Here is a 21,406-nt window from a genome sequence, read left to right as displayed (position 1 = left end):
ATATATATATATAATATAGTTACGATATTTAGCGAGTGAAACAAATCTTTGCTTCGATCTTTCTGTCTTTTGTCGCGTTTTCAGAAATATGAATTTGTATTTTGGTATAATCAGTAATAAATTATTATTAAGAAGGGATCGATCGATGACAACGAGATTCAAATGCAGAAACGGGGAAAGAACTATAATAGATTCTGTGTAATGGCAGACGAGAAAAACTGTGAATCGCGCGGACAAGCGGAAGAAACTACGAAACAAACAATTTACAGAAGAATGCAGGGAGATTGAACGAGAAAAATAGTTAACTAAACTAACTAGCAATTAATTGGAATTTAATAAGAATTAATTAAAATTGATAAGATTCTCGAGTATTTCAAATATCTCGAAATACTGAAATTACTTTTAAACTTTTGTATTTATGAATAGATATATCGATTGGCACATATTGTACGGTACTGTACCGTATGGAGCAGCCCGGAAAGTTCGTTTCGATTTACATTTCGATTCTCAGGTTTTTCGGTGAGAAAATTTTCAATATGATATTTCATGTCGAGAAAATTCCATAGAAAACGAAACGAATTTTCCAGGCAAACCGATATTTATATATTGATTTTATTGGCTGTGCCAATAAATGATCAAAATATAGAAAGCAACAGCCAGATTTATCTATCGTCGTGTTTCATAAAAAGTCGGTCACATTGCATGGTATAACGATGCAACTGACAATTGGTGAGTCAGAGCGTGAGCGTGAAAATTGGCAAGTCGAGGATTTGAAGATGGATAAGGGAGAAGCGGAGGGTAGTGTGCAAACGGACCGATATAGAGAGTATGAAGAAACGAAATGGATAGTTTCCCCGAGAGAGAAACAGAAAGAGAGAGAGAATTCCAGTTCCAGGCAAACTGTCTTGCCAGCAGTTCGAAGATAGTTTCGGTCCAGATTCCTCGGAGTTAGGCCAAACCGCGTTTCCAACCAAAACGTCCACTGTTTTCAACGGAGTCGCTTCTCCACGTTGACTTCGAAACGAGCTTCTTCCGAATGCTGAGCGTTGGATTTCCTGCGTAATCAATTCAACGAATACGATGGTTCCTCTTCTTTTCTAATTGTTGTTTGTATTAGACGTTTGTATCGGTAGACTTTATTCGATTACACGACAATTTTTCGCTAATGTTCGTTTCAATGATAGAAATTGCTTTTTCCTTCTAACAAGTAAGTTGAATCTTGATACAAGATTTTAGAAATACCATGGTTTCCATGTGCAATGAGCAAATGATATTAGTAAATTAAGAGATTGTATTATTTAGCAATCGCAGTTTGTAGAATTTCTTTGAATAAACTGTTTTCGCAATTTTGCAAGTTAAAGTAAGAAAATACGACGAATTAACAGAATGAGTGAACATTATCCATAATCCATCCATATTCATCCTTCAGCAAAGGAAATTATTAATCTGTCGAAATTTGTGAAAATTTTGCAAATAATCTTTTACAACTCGCGTTGATGCTGTACAATGAACACTTAAGAAAAAGAGAATGAAGTATTAGTCAATAATTTTTTAATTATTGTTTACGGCTGTTGTGTTGGCTTGCATGCAATTAGCTAATTTGCAATGTATAAGATCTACTGGAAATGCTTCATTTGCTTTACTATTACATAAGAGAATTTATTAGAATTATTAGTACGACATTTTCATAAATTATGGTATTTTATTAATATTAACAAGTTAATTATGCAAGAGTCCTGTGTGGTTATTTTAAGTAGTATTTTAAGTAGTAGATAGGATTCCAAACTCTGGGTATAGGTACAGGATACCACGTGCTGTTACATAATATACATTACTGTTTCCCTTTTATTTAATTCCTACAAATGTTTTCGAATGGAAATTTATTCTTCTGTGTGTTTCTATATGCACATATCATATGCATATGTATATGTCTATGTATACGTTATATAAATGTTAATTCTTCTAACGATGTGTTTGTTTTTCATAAATATTTTCATACATTAATTCCAAATGGATTTTAGTGTTTGAGTTACAAAAATGTCAGCTTTTACGTAAGAGAATTGCAAACGTATTTTTAAGAATTTACACAGAATATCATAACTTAAATTTATTCCGAAAATACTTAGTAATACTAGAAACTTTTACCTACCTTAGAAATAACGACGAAGCATATTTTTCATACTTTTTCTTGTATATTCTTCTGTTCCAAGATTTTTTCACTTCCTGTTCAATATTCATGATTATGACTGATTTGAAGGCGTCGATAGATATGTAACGCCAGTCCTATAATTTGTACATACATCCGTGACATATATATGGTTAATGATTCTACTCATTCATGTTGTGAAAAACTGGCAAATTGATAAGCTCCCATACATTGTGTATGTCAATTCGTAATATCGTTGGCAGAATATTTGATTCTGTTTATTTCTCAATTGCTTCTTTTATTTGTAAAACTAAACCCCTTTGTTATTCGTTAAGGTAACAGAACACAATGAAAAGATTGTAGCTTGCGACAAGACTATGAAGGAAATACGCTTTACATATTTTTTCAAAGTACAATCTTGAGATTCCTCGTTTTCTATCAATCGAGGCAAAAACGAATAGAATTTCCTATATTGCTGGAATTTCCCAAATTATTGTTTTTGAATTTCAGCCACTCTAAATATTTGAATAGATAAAAATTACTGCAAGATTTATCGCCGTGAGATTCACTTGATTAAACAGCCTAGTCAAAAGTGTCAGAAACAAGATTTCCGGGAAGGAAGACCGTGAGACAGATTTTCAACCGAGGCGGCAATCCGAACGCTCTTCTAACTTTTAGAGCGCTTCGTTGTGAAGCGATTACTCTAGTCCGTCAGCTCATGAATACCACTCGTTAGGCGTACATGAGGAGAGCAAAAGGAATCGTCGCGTATATCGTAAAGGGAAGGTTGAAAATTGCTTCGAAGCGCACGATTAACGTGGCAAGATCCGTCTTTAAATATGCCAATTCGATGGAGGACTTCGTTTATGATTGAAATACCGGCGAATCGCGCGCGTGTTTCTTGAAACTGGGACCTAACTCCGCTATAACGAGGTCGAACTTGAAGCAACAATCTCGTTTTGCAACTTGTTGCAGCTGTTCGTATCGTACTAAGGGAATTAGAATCGGAAGATCCGATATCCTTTATCCGAGTTTCCAAATAATAAGCAATAGAGGATTATAAGAGTTTGAAGTAGAACTCGTTCTTTGCGTTAAGGACGAAGAGATGCTGGGGGAATTAGAATAGAAAAGTAAAAAGATCTGATCTTATCGGTGTTTCTAAGTAACGAAGAATAAATAATTACGGGGCTTTAAAATAGGAACATCTTTCTTTACATAGAAGATATAGGGTTGTTAAGAGAGAATGAAATCGAAGAATGAAGTAAATCTGATTTCTACTATGAAAATTGTATCGATACGGCGTATAGCATGTAGTATCGTATAAATTGGTTTTTAGAATATAAAATTCTAGGGTTGTCGAATAGAATCCTCTTTTTATGTATGTGGAATATTGGGGCAACTGAAACTGTAGGAGAATGTAAATCTCATTTCTTCCATCGAAATATTCAAATACATCGTGATTTTTCAATTTTCAGAGTAGAAAATTATAAGGGGTGCGAATAGAATTCTTGTTCGACACATAGGAAATGTTAAAAGGATTGGGATTGAAAAGTAAAATAAAACGAAATACATAGTGTCAAAGTAATAGATTATGTTAGTTATTATAAATTGGTTTCTTCAAAGATTATAAAGATGTGATACTAGCACACTAAAATATAATAAATGGATATGGAGATGTTGTCTTCTGTATATGCAATAATAATAATAGTGATCATTGCTAAACTTCTGTTAATCGATTATACGAAGAAATAGATGAAAATAGATGTTTAAAATTGTATTAATTATAATCACTACAGTTCGAAATGGACTCTCGGGATAGAAATATCAAAAATATTTTTTTAACGTTTCACGATTCACAGTTAACGATTGATTAAGTATTAATAGGTTCGGCATTTTCAGTATTATATTTTTAACAGTATTTTCGGACTCGGTAAATGATTCTATACGAGTTTAGAATTAGATAACACTTAGGGCGCAATTTTAAAATAACGACGATTCAATGAGTACAATTTATAAATGAATCACATTTTAAAACGAAAGCTTCGTAATTTCCAATCCTCGAAAACTAATTTCAATCTGCTCTCAGGAAATTGAAAGACAAAAATATCGTGTAATCTTCCGCTACTAAAAAGAGCGCAATTGAGAAATGACAATCCCTGTCTGGGAAGAATGCAGAGCAGAGAACGGAACGATTTCACCAAACAGAAGTTCGATTAAACGAACGATAGAGGAAGGAATTGGGGAAAAAACCAATCTGCAAAGCGTTAGATTTCAGCTTCCTGAAATGTATTCTGCTGAAAGATCAAAGAGTCCTCTTGCAAATATCAGTTGGTTCCGCTAGAACAACCGCACTTTCAATCATTAAACCTGCTAGGCGATATCGTCGATTACTACACGTAGAAACTCATCATTAAACGTGTGGAAAAGATCCGCTATTCTGCACAATTTGCTTGTAATCTGTGAACGATTGCTGGTATCAAAGGTGCTCTTTACAAAGCGCAACTGATGTTAATTTTATTCGTTTTCTCTGTTTGGGTTATATCATTGGCAATATCGTTACAAAAATTTATTGATTTTAAAATTACCAAAAAAAAAAAGAAATTATATTTTAATCTTCATTTAAATCTTCTTCTGTGTTGATTATTAAATTCGAATTATCAAAGATTCTTTGATGGTTTTCGTTTAAATTGCAAATTATATTCTCGAGTTGCTTTACTTCTATCTATGCTGAAATTACGTGTTTTTAGAATCGAACGTCGCTAATTAAATATCATGTTCACGAATTTATTACTTTCGTATATTGGTCTTTTCCTTTTAGAGGATGTTTTTAGTACAGTTCTGCTAATATAATTTCAAAATAAAGACTACTCGTTCTACTTATCGTCAATGTAACAATGTAACGAATTAACAGCTTATGGATGCTTCTTCTAAATTGAAGAAGATTAAAAGAAAGTATAATCCCGGAAAGAAGAAGGAATATCCATTATTGATTTAACGATAAAAGATTCGAACGAGATAGAAACCTAATAAGAAATTATAATACACGTAGTGAATAGAAAATGAGTATTTTTAGAATTAAAAATTACCGAATACACTGAACGTGAATTATTTAAAACGAAAATACCGTGCCTCTAAAAGTCAAATTTTTCAAGTTGTTTTCGGGGCCCATGACGAAAAGTTGTACGCTGTTTGTGACGCTTGAAATGATTTAACGGGGGCTGGGCCGGATAGAAAGAAGCTTCCACCGCGCTAGACAGGCAGGATATCAAAAAACTTTCAGGACAATATCTTTATCTCGGACGAGATATTCGCGTAGTTCTTTAAAAAAGTTCACAAGTTGGAATTAACCGGTACTTTATGACTGACTCTCTTTACACGACAAACACACTCGCAGTTCGTAAATCACTGGGAATTTAATGCGGCTGTTTTCACATCACGATACTGCACGGAGTTTAACACGGAGTAGACACTGTTTAATCAATTTGATCGACAGTTACTTTAGAACGCGCTATTTGCCATCTTGATATTTCTGTGAAATTCTTAACGAAATTCTGATGAAATTCCTCTTTAAGCTTCAAATTATTCAACATATTTACTTTAATATAGAAGAGTGACACATATCAAGGATCGTCAGTATCAAGATATCCGCGAAAATTGATGGGAAATTCGGTTTCTATTTAGTCAAATTATATTATTTAAAAAGAAGAATGTTACAATTAAAAAACTATTTTACTGGTAAAGAATAAAAGAATTGAATAGAATTCAAAGACCATTGACCGAATTGCGAAAGAATGATGTAACACTTTGTTATCGCTAAATAATTATTATAAGACAGACCGCTGCGATGCATTTCAGAAAAAATTCACGTGCTCTAGCTGTAACCTGTCTTTCCCTAACGTTATCAATTCCTTTGTACAACACTTATCAAACTTTGTTCTTTTCTTCGTCGTTTAATAGTAGGTTAGATATAACTTTTATCATAAAATTAATCATACAATGGCATCACCATTAATGACGAAATGTTCTTTTATCGGCAAGCATGTATCATTAAAAAGCCATTAACGAGAGAGTAATTCTTTCACTGTTCTTATTTCTAATATTCTGTTTCAGGCCAGTGAAAAGTAGAGTACTATATTATTCAGAAATATCACGTAGCAAGAAAAATTTCACATGATCACTATTTTATATCCAGCATATAAAATGTTACATCGATATTCAACTGTTATATCATTTGCACAAAAACAACATGACTCTACACTTCTTTATTGTTTATTTATTTGTTTATTATGTACAATTTTCAATCGTGCATATAAATAAAAAATCTGGTATTATATCAGTAGCACATTTGATACGATTTAAATAATAGAACAACAACAACAACAACAATAATATACAGAAAAAATATTCAATCCTATATAAAAGTGAATAAATTTTCATTTATCATTCAATTTACAGCCTTATTTTTGTCTATTTTATTTTGCAAATGATGAGGCATGCAATAAAGTTTAACTCGATTTTTCGTACGTATTGGTATATAAATATCAATATTTTATTTACAAATCCATTCTCGTGTCATTTTCTCTTTTTATTAATGAAATTCTTAAATAAGTGTTGTACGTTTGCAACAATGCAAAATAAGTTTTTCGTTAATAACAAGAACATTCCAGAAGCGATAACTATTACCGATAAGATTTATAGAACATCACAGTTTCAAGAATCGTATGACTGGCTTTTTTGAAAGTGAATGAACGAAAGCCACTCTTGTGCCCCCCTCCACTGATGTCATTTATTATTTACGTAATACATCGTGTGATCCTAACGTGATTGGTTCGCTGCAACTTCGCCTCACCTGATGATTTCGCTAGAAAAGATATCACGCAATGTCACGTACATACATTTGAATGAGCTTGAATTACAAATAAATATATATATGTACCTTTCTTGATAATTAGACAGTTGAACTGATAGCTACCGCTTACACGTCAACGCACATGTCATGAAACAGGTAATATTATGCAAAATTATGCAGAACGTGAATTTACAAGAAAGATGTAAAAAGTGGTTCATTTAATTTCAAAGATAAATTTGATAAGAACAAATTCTACAGCTTTTATCTCAAGGATAGGAACAGCTGTCCACGGGTAAAAGAGCGAATGTCAGTTTTAACAGATTTTCGTATGCTCTCGTGTATGCTCCTTATCACTGGCTACGTCGTATTGCGAATTAAAATTTTTCGCATTTCACCGTAGCTATAAAAGTTTGACGCGTAGAAAGAAAAATGGATGCTTTTCATTTTTTACAGTTTAATGTGTTATATATCACTTGAAATTACAAGTAAAAGTTGAAAATCACGTAGAGTAAAATTGTGTTTTATCTCGATAATTATTTTGAAATAGAGTTTGAAAATTTGTCAATCATAGTGGAACTTGGCTCATTCCGGACAGAACGGGAGGAAATAATTAAGAGGAGGTTAAATTACACGCGAAAAGAAATGAAAAATATCGACTACAACTTTTTCATAAGACGCTTTGTTTTCGAGAAAAATAAATTTCATCATACGCGCATACCAAACCAGTTTTTAACTACACATGTTCGAACTTTCTTATCTTGATCCCTACATTTATTTAACGAAGTTCATTACTGTATTAAGTAAGTGTTATTAATTTGTTACTGTATGTTACTGTTTATGAGCGCAAAGTTTCTTCGCCTCTATTCATTTTCATACTAAAGCATTTATATTGGGTTGTCCTATAAAAGTTTCATTCGTTTTATGAGGAAATAACGGACGCACAACGTTTTTTGTTTTATATTATTTTGTTGAATTATGTACGATCCATTTTGTTCTGTTGAGATAAACACCGTGACATTTCACAGACTTAGTTTCACGTTTGTATGAAGGTGTATCGTTGTAAAAAACACGTTTGAGAAAGAAAGACACTTTCCGGACAGTCTACTATGTATATATAGACGTTTGAAACGATACAATACATTTTATCTTATAATACTATACATTTTTATATTGCTCTAGAAATTTTCTATTAATTTCTTTTATAATGCGCGTATTTAATTATTCTACGTGCAAAAATAAGTCGAAAAAATAGAATAAAGTTCGTAGTTTCAGGTCTCGTTTTCAAGGAAATCAAGTTTGAAAACTCGTCGAATACATGTGCACTCAGCTAACTTTCGATTGAACGCGTTTAGTGCGGTTGTCAACGAAGTGTCAACGACTCCCAATGCAAACTCGATTTTCTCGAAAACGAAATGCCAAACAAAAAAATTTCATTCTGCGTTTCCTACTTATTTTTGCACACAGGATAATTTCCATTCTGGAACATCCTGCTCATATCATAATAAAATATATACGTAAATACATACATACAGGGTGGAGCACCAACTAGAATCACTTCGATTAGTGAGCAATTAATGATTTTGAAGAAAAATGTTTCAAATAAAAGTTGGATGAGATAGGAGGACACATGGAGAACACATGAAGTTTATTTCTTTACGCATATCGATAAATATTTTTTATTAAACTCATTACTTAATCGAAGTGGTTCTAATTAGGTATTCCATTTTGTTTAATATATGAAATCAGTATGTACATAATAAATCTGCATAAGAAGTATAGATAGATACAAAATTTTCAACTTATGTCTGGAATATAATGAAAATAAATGACAAGGAAGGGGATCTTTTCAAATTTATCTCTAAAAATCAATTCAATAACTGTGTTAACCCCATAATTATTTAGAAGATTTTTTGAAATTCAAGGATGTCATATAATTCAAAGATTGCATGATCCAAAAAAAAAATCAATACATCTATCAATCTATCAATTTATCATATGCTTTCTCTGCGGTTAAGAAACAAAAACTATTGATAACGCTATTTATTCTTTAACACTAGAACAATACTGGCCTTTAATGTATATATATCTAAATATATTACACACACACAGAGTCAAAAAATGTGAGATACATATTTACACACACCCTTATTTTCCAATGAGTCGTTTTTTAATCAGGTTCTACGCTTCATTCTCATAATATTAAATTTTTGTAATCATGTGCAACTACGTATACTGCTGTATACTACTACTACTGTATACCACTAAAAGAAATTTAATAATATACTGGTCTCTAATAAATTGTAAATGTTGTATGTAAATGTTGTAAGAAACACAATGGTATGCAAATATATGTTGTAGCCATTGCAATTAATCAGAATTAAAGCAATGTGGCAAAAATAAACAAGTATATATAATCACGTTTCCAGCTTAATTAAAAGTAAACATTGATGGTACCAAAAACACGGCTGCATGTCTTTAATAATTACTGAAATCAAAGATTTGATACCAGCCGTTCTCACTGGTTTGGCAGTTCTGGTGTTAACACGATGCTAATTTGAATATCGCATATTACGAGATCCGTCCTAGCTTCTGGTAGTAGCCAGCGGCACTTCCAGCCGCACCGTGTCATCGCATCCCGTCCTGGTAATTCGGTAATTTTTTCTTCTCAACAACGACTCGAAACCTCTAATTGCGGAATTGGTTGTCCATGAAATTACTCGGACGCATTAGTTGCATATGTAAATGTACACGGTGGTTAAAGTAGATGTTACAAATTAACGTAGCGGTCGCGTAATTAACAAGTACCGGTCGTGGTAAAATCAGAGAAAGGGAAGAGCGGCATAAACAAGTGAAATGATAAAGTAATTACCCTTAAAGCTGCTGCGGCCGAAATTAATGCGCGCCACGGGAAAAAGTAAAAATCGAATTTGAAATTATCTTGCACGTGATTCGAAATATTTGACGACTATGGAACAAATTAATTTTTGTGGAAACTAATTATTTGTCGCGTTTTAACAGGGCACGATTTCGCGAGACTGCTTTCGAGTATTAGTTGTGTTTTTCCGCGTATTGCGCGTGTTTTTCAATAACGAAAAGTTTGGTATTACGAGCAATGAATATTTATATTGATACACCGCCCGGCCACGTGTGTTAGATTCAATTAGATAAAATTTTATTTTATTTATCGCTTTACGCTATAGAGCACGTATAATTTGCATAAAATAACAGATTCATAATAAAGTAACTTGGAAGTAAAAGCAGTAAAAAGCGCCCAACTTATAACTAGATTGTGGAATTGACTACGACCAGCATTTGTATGGAAATTCATATTTTTGAGACTACAATTAAGAGTGGATTCTCGGCGGAGAATTGTTTTACCTATCAAATATTATAAGAAGCGTTATACTTTGAGTACTTTATATATTTTGTCATATTACGTGGATTTTGTGCAATTTTCCGTTTTCAAATTTCCTAGGAATGCAGAGCAATTCGTAGTCTACTTGCAACAAATGTCAATAAGTGTACGTGCGTAAATATCAATAGTACGTTTCGTTTGCTACGTTCGATGTGAGAAAAAGTATAGAAAAATAGAATGAGTGCAAACTTCATGTACACAAATTTATTTATCGAGAAATTAGCGATTCGTGGTATGTAACAAAGAATTACGTTCCGTTGTGTGAACATTTAATAAAACAATGTCATGGATTATAACAAAATGAAATTTCTTAATAACAAAATGGAATCAATATTAATCTGAAATCATCAATTCAAATATTCTGCTTCATTCTTTCACGCTTTCGAGCTTATTTTACACCGTATGTGTTAAATTATTTCTTAGCCGTATAATCTATATACTGTGGAAAAGTATTTAATAATTCGGTATTGACATTATATTTTGAATATATTTCTCAATATCCTGAATCTTTCTTGCTTTATCTTTTATTTGTATTTCTCACGTAGCACGAAACGCTTTTACAAATCGAGATTGTATGAATCGATACGATAAGAAAACTGATATAGTTGAGAATCAGCATTTTCAATAATCTTTTCAAGATAAGATGATAGTGTGGAATACCATCAAATTTTTCTATTCATTCTCTGCAATGTTGCAGAAACTTGTGATAAGAAGACGCTCTGATAAAGGAACAGCTATATAAATATTCCATATATTACATATCAAACATTTAGATTACATATAAAAAATTAACGCGTGAACTGTGAAGGTAAATATTTCATGTCCAGACTACTTCGACCGAATTGAATTTCTTGCAAGGTAGAAAACCTTTTCTCGCCTACCTAAAGAAAGTTATTTTGCAAAAGTTTTATGGTAATCATAATTTAGTACGTTTGGAAACATTATATGTATTCTTTTTTTTATCTCTTCAACAACTATTAACTATTGAAAAATGTATCGAACATAAGAGTCCCATGTTTACAGTTTAAAGGCACCGTAAAAATATTTGCAATCTAAGGATTAATATAACATATCACATTGAACAGATAATAAATAATTTACATACTATGTACATAACTCAATTTATATATTAGAAATATTTTTCTGAATACATACGTATGTCCGATGCTTACGTAAGAGTAATTTTAGATCTCCACTACTGCGAGTGAACGTTCCACTTTCTTCAAAGCGTTTCATTAACTTATTACACGCTAAGGTGAAAACTAATTTGCGGCTAGCAATTTTTCCCTTTCCAACAGATCTTATTTAACTGTCTGTGACATCCGTACCTGTATATAAACGCTACTTTTTATGGAAATTATTATTATTAAAAATTCTTTTTAATCAGTTCTTCAATCTATTAACAAATATTCTATAAACAAATTTTATTGCCTAGCAGTTACAGAAGATTTGTATAATAAACCATTCAGTAAAATTTAATCCATTGATTAACACACATTAGCACACAATGTGGTGATGCTCGTACCTGCATACTGTACATATATTAACAATCTAATTTTGACGAAATCTACGGAAAAGATGCCTACTTGCTTTTTTCCACAAATTGATTATCTGAGTCCAGAATAAAGTAAGTAAAAGTACGACGGAAGTGGACATTTCGTGTAGAAAACGATGACAAAATCATAATAATAAGTATATCACATACTTACGTAAGTAATTACATAGTTTAGTATAAGTTGCTAATTACAATGTATTTTAAAACATCTTCCTGTACCTTGCTACGTGGAAAGCATAATTTACGTGCTTTCCTCTATACTAATAAAACAGGAATAATAAAATCCTGTAAAACTTTCTATGTCATGTCCAGTGCACACGCAAACGAAATACGTAAACCCGTGACTGTCACTGGTTGAGCTGTTAAAGCATTAACACAACGATGAAAACCCTCGTTTATAATTACGAATACCATGAAAATAATGTTTGCAGGTTGTAAAGAGGCGTTGCTTCTTCAATTAGGAATCATCACGCGTCCCTTTGAAAATGGCCTTGAGTAAAAAATGGGGAAGGACAATCACAAAGGACAGTTGACCTCGTGGTTTCTCGTTGCTCCATTTTGCCGAATGTCGGCTGCCAGCCAACAAAGCGACGATTTACCAGCAGCGAAATAATAAAAACGGCTCGTTTAATGGCGTGATGTTTAGCTACGTGCTGAACGCGCTGCGTAATAAAACGGACCCAATACAATCGAGCTAAGTGCTCCGGTGAACGTCGAATATTTTGCTTAATTGCGCAACGTTATAATAATCTTGCGGGGTAATGTAATTATCATTATTTTCAGACTGAGCTGCCTGCAACTGTTTCGTTGAAAATTTTTAATGATTCCTCGTTAATGAAACCTCGAACAAGGATGTTGTAGCGTGGTTTCGCAATATTTCCGGAAAAAGATTCCGGCGTTTAATTCTCGAATGATATTATGTCATAAATGATTAGAATAATTTACGTTAGATTACTAAAATCCAAATTGTTTAACTTATCACGCGTTTTATATATTAAATATTCCAAAATTAAACAATCTAATCCTACATTTAGTTAAGAATTAATAACGTCGTGTTGAGATTAAGAGCGTAGAGTTGTAATACGGATAAGTTGATACTTGACTCGATCCTTAACTTTTTTCTTTTAATGATTCCATCTCAAGTTTTAATACTTTCCAGAGGTTGCTGTTTATCTTTCTATCCAATGCATCGTTACCTCGTCAAGTATCTTCTTCCTTTAACTATTTCTTCCTGGCTCTATCCACCAAGTGAAGTCATTTTTCATGATTGTTCTTTTTTCTTACTAAATGTTTCTTGTTTCAAGGTTTTACGAACCATGATTTTTCTTTAACTTGCATGTTTACTGTTTTATAATTAACTGAGTTCAATGGAATATGATACATTTAATTTTATGTACTTTGAGTGAGTTATTTAATGATTAAGATGCGACTACGTTCAGAGAGGATTTTTATTATTTAATACTATAAAATATATATAATAAATGTTTCTTTCATTAATGTATAATGTAAAATTATGATTCCGTGTAATATTCCAACGAAACATTAGTTTGAAAATGACTCGTTAAAATTCGAGTAAATTCTGCGTTTCTAACTTTTCTCCTAATTAAATTCTGATATCCTTCAAAAGACGGTGATTATCTGAAAAACCAATGGGTTCAGGGCCCATATTAAGCTCAGATTTTATTTGAAAAAACCAACGAAGTTATTAGTAGGCCATTAACTAGATATTTAACGATAATTTAAATATTTAACGCTTCAACTATTGATAAAAAAGTGACATAATATCGATATGATGAAACATGCTAACGCTATAGACGAATTAATTGAAAAACAATGAAATAAAATTCAAGTAATAAAATTAATTAAATATAACAGGCAAAAGTATAAAAAGTGAGAAAGTACACACATAAAGGAGAAAGAAACAAAGTTCGCGTGAAATTTGTAGCATGGAAGCAATATAGTTGAATATTCAAAAGAGGAAACAGTCACTTAAAAGCAGTTGTTCTGTAACCTTGAATTTCGTAACTGGAACATTTAATCGGCGTTATTCGACGACAGTCTGACTGGCACCATACAGCCATGCGCCTGATATTCCTAGCGCTTTTTGCTAGCTTCTTTCATTCCAGTACAAAGATGCGACATAGGAAGAGTTATATGTTATCCATTTATCACTTCATCCAAGGTTGTTTCCATAGATCGCCGAATCTCGGACTAATAAACGAGATATATGGAGCGTTACTCGTTCCAAGTTATAATAAAATACTGTAAGAAACAACCATGACTCCAAAGTATTAGATTAAAATATTAAATTGAAGGGAAGGTAATATCGATTTTGCGGATGTAGATTTAATTTATTCACTATGGTCGCTTTATTTAATCAATTACTTACGAATATTCAGTAAAAATCGAACGCTTCTTATTGGTTTTATTTTCTAATTATTTTAATATAAATCTACAGCTAATATACCAAATAAGGTAAAATTTGTTTGAGTATTTCAAGAAATCTAACGAGCAATACTTATGTCCAGCAGTACGCGTTATATAATGTCCATTGCTTTCTACTGCTTATTTTTAAGTAAAATAAAAATCGAATTCTTAATTAAATTTATCCAAAAAATAATTAATAGCACCTGATTTACCTATCGAGATTGATTAAAACGAATGACGAATTGTTAGTTGCAATCTATAAATCTTTAAAGAGCAACATTTTAATTACTAACGAGATTCAATTATTTCGATTTGCAATTAGAGAAATTAGATTAAAATAGAGATTAATGCAATTTTCATGGAAAAATGTTTCGTGTGTTTTTGTATTGTTTTTCCGCATTTTTTCTATATTCATTTAGATAATTTCTGAGCTCATAAGAGAGACACCTTTTTCGTTTAGATAATTTTGTGGAAGTTGAAAAAGAAAGATGATACAAACAATGACGTGATTAAAAGTCGACATTGTCACTTAAGAATATGAAGATAAAAAATACCTACATTTGACGAATGTTATATAAAAAACGATTATCTTTATTCAATATTTTAACATGTTTAAAATCGTTCATTTTAAAAGATGCCTTCGTAAGAAAATACAAATTTTACAGGAATTGATATCTGACTGTTATTGATTGTCTATAAATACTACACGAGTTCGACAGGAAAATGTGACAATTGCACGATTAAACGCGCAATTTAATGTGAAATGGCTCGTTCTATTCTTCCATTTCCTTCTTTACTTTCCCTCTTCCATTTTCCGTGTCACTGTTTGTCTCTTTGACAGCCATTCGTTCCTGGTTCGGCGTCCAGAAGGACTCATGAAGAAACGAGCAGCAATGTCAGGGGAAGGGAAAAATAAAACGAAGGACAGAGGACGAATGAAGTTTCTTGTTTGTCGAGACGTGGCCCAGTTTCGCGGGAACACCTCATCCGATGGAACGGTTCCAGAAATACTTTACTTAAGTGAAATGTAAACAGTCGGTAATGGATTCGTAGTGAATCTTTGGGTAATTGCATCTGATTTTCTGTACAGCTTTACACTCCTCCAATTACACGTAGATCCGTATGAAAACGTAATTTCCGCCGGATATCCATAACGGAATGATCGGCTATAGAAATATCCCATCCTTTCAGAAATATCCTCGAACTGAATTACGAAGAAATTGTTCGGATGATTTAAATTGCTTCCAACAGTTTAAAATGCTTAGATATACATACTAAGAAACGAAGAATTTTATTGCACGATCTTTTCTGTCTTAGTATTGATATCGTCATTGGCATACGTATGCGCAATTTGACGCGTTCGGATCGATAATTATGATACTCAGTTTTTAATGTTATGACATGGTTATAAATTATAGTTGCATGTCAAAGTGCATACAATACACGTACTAGGGAAAGATATGTAAAATATAATATAATTATAATGTAATAATATTTTATAAATGGAATAAATATTTGCTTATGTTCTACTTTCCCAATTGTGTTCATAAAAATATCAATTTTGATAAATTTTCGTTGTGTGATTAATCTAGCGCATGATTTTTCGGGATAGTTTCTTAGATCGTACATGGATATCAAATAAGTTTTAAATTGCTTGTCAACCAACTCTCGATGACAATTATATTTCGTACAATCTCCGAGTAGATAGCGAAAATTTACCGTTTACGAAAATGAATCTTGACCCATAAAAGATTGAGAAGCCTTGATCTAGCATACGTATTTGTGTATATACCTATACCATTCATTATTATGTTATTAAAGTAATGATTCATTTAATTATCCATAATTGGCATACGATAAAGTTTCTCATTAAATTGCTTTAGTACAAAAAATGTCATTTATCAAGATAATGCTTAATTCATTAATCCTGCATGCGCAATTTACAGCATACTAAAATCTATGAATAAAAGATATATTCCATTGCACTTTCCTGATACAGTGATAAAGTTAGTGTTAATGAAGAAACATGATTATTTACGATTTATTGTTTTACATCTTTCATAATTAAAACTGACTATAATAAACTGACGAGCGAAATTAAAGGAACGCTAAATTTTCACCGAAAAATTGCTAATATTTAAACTGTTATACTGCTATCTTTCATAATAAGAAAACATACTATTATCTTATGTTCGTTTTAAAGCGTAAAGCCTGCATTTTCGGAATCCCTAGTTAGTTTCTCCCACAGAGGTTCCTGTACAAAAATACGGAAGCGAAGATGTTTTTTCTTTTCCAAAATTCCACAGACATCAAGAAATCTTTTGGGAACTAAAAACACCACGAATTTGAAGATTGGAATCTCTCCGTTACAACGATTCTTATAGAGTTAATGTACAATTTTTCATTGTCGTTTTATTGAACTTTGAATAGAAGTGCTGAACACACAACATTCTATGCAATCTCTATGTGGTGTACCTTGTGTTATCCTAATGCCGGTGGCACATTTGTGTATTTCATTTTTTCAGTCAGTCGGACGATTTAGCCCTTTTAGCAGGGCAAGTCGTGTTTAATTTAAATTTCGACGTACTTCATTTTTACCAATTAACTTGATCCCACGGTGAATATATATAAAACTGCAAAATTGTCGAAATCGATCATTTGATTGGATATACAATATCACGCAGCATCCTCTCCGATGCCAACAAAATTCTTTATTTAGTATCGTGTTTTATTACGTGAGAGTTATGAAAAGGGACGAAAAGAACTCTGCGGCGAATCTGCTGGTAAGTTATTCAATGCTATTTTTCTCTCTTCCTTCCGATGCCTATGGTTTGAAAATCGAAGATCGTAATTTAATATCTTACGTGTAACGGAATAACCTAACTCGTATTACATTCTATCATGTTTTAATTTATAAAATTACATTTCGAAATACGTATCATGTTTTGATTTATAAAATTATACTTTGAACTGTTTTAGTCGTGAATGTTAATACATTTTCAACAGAAAGGATACGTTATACAAGGTGCTTAGTATAATATGATACGTTCATTACTTTTACCACATCTGTCAATACGGTAGACAAGATAGTGTTCAAATTTTCTCCACATAATATTCACTTCTACGCTAAAAGCAAATACCCCGCGTGTTTTTCTATTTCTCTGATATAATGTGAAAATATTGTTATAAGGAATTTTATTGAAGAAAGAAAAAAACAAGGGAATTACCAAGTAAATTCTTTTTTACGTCATACTACAGCAACAGTATAGACTAATCTATCGCTTCTCGATTAACGAATTCCGATAGCGTAACATACTTCAAACGCATCTCAGTCAAAAAATGTTTTCGATAAAACAAGCTAACGGTTACTTTGTGTTAAAACTCTGTTCTACGCGAAAACACAGATATTCAACACGTTGCGGTAAACAAATTTAGTCAAAGCCAATAAATCACGATCATGCGATTGAGTTTTTTTTTTTTTTTACAAAGATACGAGGATTCCGTGTTTTTCAACAGATTCCCCTTGATCCGCGGGAATGTACCCTTGATCAACGGTTTTTCCATGACGATAACGGGAAATACTAGATGCGTAATCGGTGATTACGCGCGTGATTCGCAACGCGATTTTGACATTATCACCCGACCGCTGACGTTATACCGCGATGTAAACATTGTCGAAAACGCATTTATGTACAATGTAAGTACATGCATCGGACTCGATGTTTCGTCACGATAATTTCGTTGATTGGATTTGAATGGTGTTTGACTGTGCTCGCGCTACGCGCTCACGATATTATCCGTATTAACCGTAAAATGTCATCCACTGGTGAACGTGTGTCGTTCGAAAGCCATTAATGTGTGAATAATTGCGAAAAGGTGATGAAAATATATAGAGCGTACAATGACGAGCCATGGAACTCGGCTTGAAATTAATATACATATTTATTTCAAAGGAATATTATTGCTATTACACAACGTTCTTTTATGTCTCTTTATACAGGATTGTTCATTTGACCTAAGTATGGAATTATAATTTTTCTATCGAATTAAGAATATATAGAAGACTTGATCAAAAAATTCATAAGACGTTTATCACTTGCCTTCTTTTAAGTTACAATCTTATATCATTAAACATTATACCAATCTTCATAGGTATTCAAAATGTTATTATTTTACGATGATACATTGTCTGAGATGAACAATAACAGTTTGTAACGTGCTTTCGATTGTTTCAGGGTGAATAGCACCGCAAGCTCGAGCTATTCTATTTTTTATATCCTCTGGTGTATTGTATTTCGTTGTTCGTTATAAACGGTTCGTTTTAATTTTCCCTACAAAAGGGATCAAAATTGGTGCGAGGTTCAATGCACGCGATGGCCATGTTATAATTCCATTACGTCCAATGCAATAATTTGCAAATTTCATATTTAAAATTTGTCTTATGAAACGTGTACGATAAACTGGGCAATCCTCGTACTAATATCCACATTCTTCGACCAAGATCTACCGATGTATCATGTAAAAGCGTTCGTAGCTCATTTTGCGTATTTTTGAATGTTGCATTCTTTTGTCCGCTTAGTGTACTACTCATAAAGTAAGGTCCATTTATTTAGTAGTTTAAGATGCCGCGTCAAACATTTACGTTCCATAGCCTTAGTTTGTACGCATATTTCAATTGTGATTTCAAATGTGATTTGAGATTTTCAATTGACCAGTGACGCATATTTCTTAAATATAAACGACCATGGTTAATGAAAGATGTCTCGTCAATGAACAAAACATTTAAAAAAAATGATTAATCATTTTCATATTGTCGTGGAGCCGATTAAGAAAAATGCACGTGATTTTCAAAACCTCCCTCATGGAGATCCAAATAGCGAAATGAATAAATAAACGAAATAAATGATACGATTGGAACTTTTCTTCGTAAAGCATTCGTGTTGCGCTTGTTCCGGGAATACCACTTACACGCTCAAATTCGAATTATTTCTAATAATTTTTCTATTTCTTTCGTTTTTAACAGTTTCGATACTCGTACATTTCTTCACGATACTACCAGTTTTACGAACATTCTTCACTACCTTTGCTTATATATGTACAATGTAACGTGACAATTAGCTTTAGAAATCATCTCATGTGTATACATTTAATTTGCTACCTTTAAGCTGTTTATTTTTCGAGTTAGATAAATGATTATCATATTCATCTTTTGAATAATTTATTATAGGTGTTATATCGACACACCATTAGAGTTGAAAATGATCAGATGATCTTCAAGGCTCTGTAATGCGATAATAAACATATTTCCATATTTATAAGCTTCCGCTTGTCGCATTTTTTTTTATCAAAACCTGCGATTTCAATAGATATTCACCTTTAACCTTAATTTCACAGTCATTTTAGTGTCATATTTTTATATATGTACATGGGTGTGTGTGCGTATGTATTTAATTGAGTTTTACCATTAGCTACAGTAACAAAAAGAAAATGATGGCGATAAACACAAAAAAATCGATGACTCGTAAACTTGGAAGAAGTAACCTTTAAAAACAAATATTTTTGTATGATATTAATGCCTTTAATGCCATCCAAGTTATCTATAAAATGTTTTGCGTATAATAACATTAAAATATATATATAATAACATTTAAATGGACCACTCGGTATATCTTATAATATTTTCACGTATACATTTTGTATATTTTAAATGAAATAAGAAATTTGACGTATTGAACTTCGTCCAGTGAATTATCCTCTGACAAAATCCATACTAGAACATGAAATGAATTTGTTTAAATCAATTTTCCGGAAAATCAAATTCTAGATACAAGAAACGATTGCGTGGTTGAAGATACAATCGTCATTTCCATCTTATTCATCCATCATTCTCTGAATTTCTAAATTCCTTATAGACATTTCGCCGTCATAGCTCGTAAAACTGTATAGGGTTTTATATTTTCATGTCTAACGTAGGATCCAATTTTGTCGACTTAAAACAAATCCCTTTGATTTATGTCTATCAACTTAGAATAATATCTTTGTTCGATTAGTTCTTCGGTAAAAGTTGCATGCCGTTATTTAACAATTATTTTGCAACGAAATTATCAAACGTTATACCAATAATATATTTAAGTAGATTTCGGTCGTATTGATACAAAAGAAATATACGAAATAAGTTAGGACGAAATAAGAAACGACGAAGATATTTAATACTTGAAATAAAAAAAACAAATGGGTTTCTAATTTTCCAAGAAAAGGTGAAATTGTAAAGTTAAACAACATTACGAATATTATAATCGATTGCCTGTAAATTGTAATATCAATTAGATTACAAGGTATCAGAGCAAATTTTACAGTAACACGAAAGTGTATTGGTATTCAATAAATGAGCTTGTGTACGTAAAGGTGAAGGTTTGTGTACCTGTCGAGATTGGTTGCATGGGAATTTAAAGTGATTTTGTAATTATGTGTATAGTACTACATACTTCAAAGGCAAACACATTCCATGATTCGATACACGTTTTCAATATAACTACCTGAGAAAATTGAGTAAAACTAATGTAAATTAATTCTGGTTTCACTATCCTTTATAATCATGCTTGCAAAGATAAATAAAAACAGTGCAATAAATCAATATTATTTTAAATAACAATAATGTATAAATATTTAAAAATATGTCATGAATATTATTTGATTTTTGTATAATCCTGGCAATGCAAGATGAAAAATCTCTTTTAAATGAAAATTAATTTTACGATACATACTCTTTTTTCAAATTCACGCAGATATGATAATAATTGTAAAATTATTTAATTTTATTGAAAGCTCTCTCGTAGAAAAAAGAAACTTTGTCTTAACTACCATTACGTATTAAGCATGCTGATATAACATCCAAGTTTAAATTCAAAAAGAAGATTTTTAATCAGCATCAAATATATGTGTAGATTTAAATACTTTATCTTAATAGCTATCTTTTTACTACTTTCTAGCATTTTATCTTCGTCTTTTGTCTCA

The sequence above is a fragment of the Bombus terrestris genome, chromosome 7 (genome assembly GCF_910591885.1).
Source record: "Bombus terrestris chromosome 7, iyBomTerr1.2, whole genome shotgun sequence".
In the NCBI taxonomy this organism is placed as follows: domain Eukaryota; kingdom Metazoa; phylum Arthropoda; class Insecta; order Hymenoptera; family Apidae; genus Bombus; species Bombus terrestris.
Note: the sequence above shows the minus strand (reverse complement) of the source record.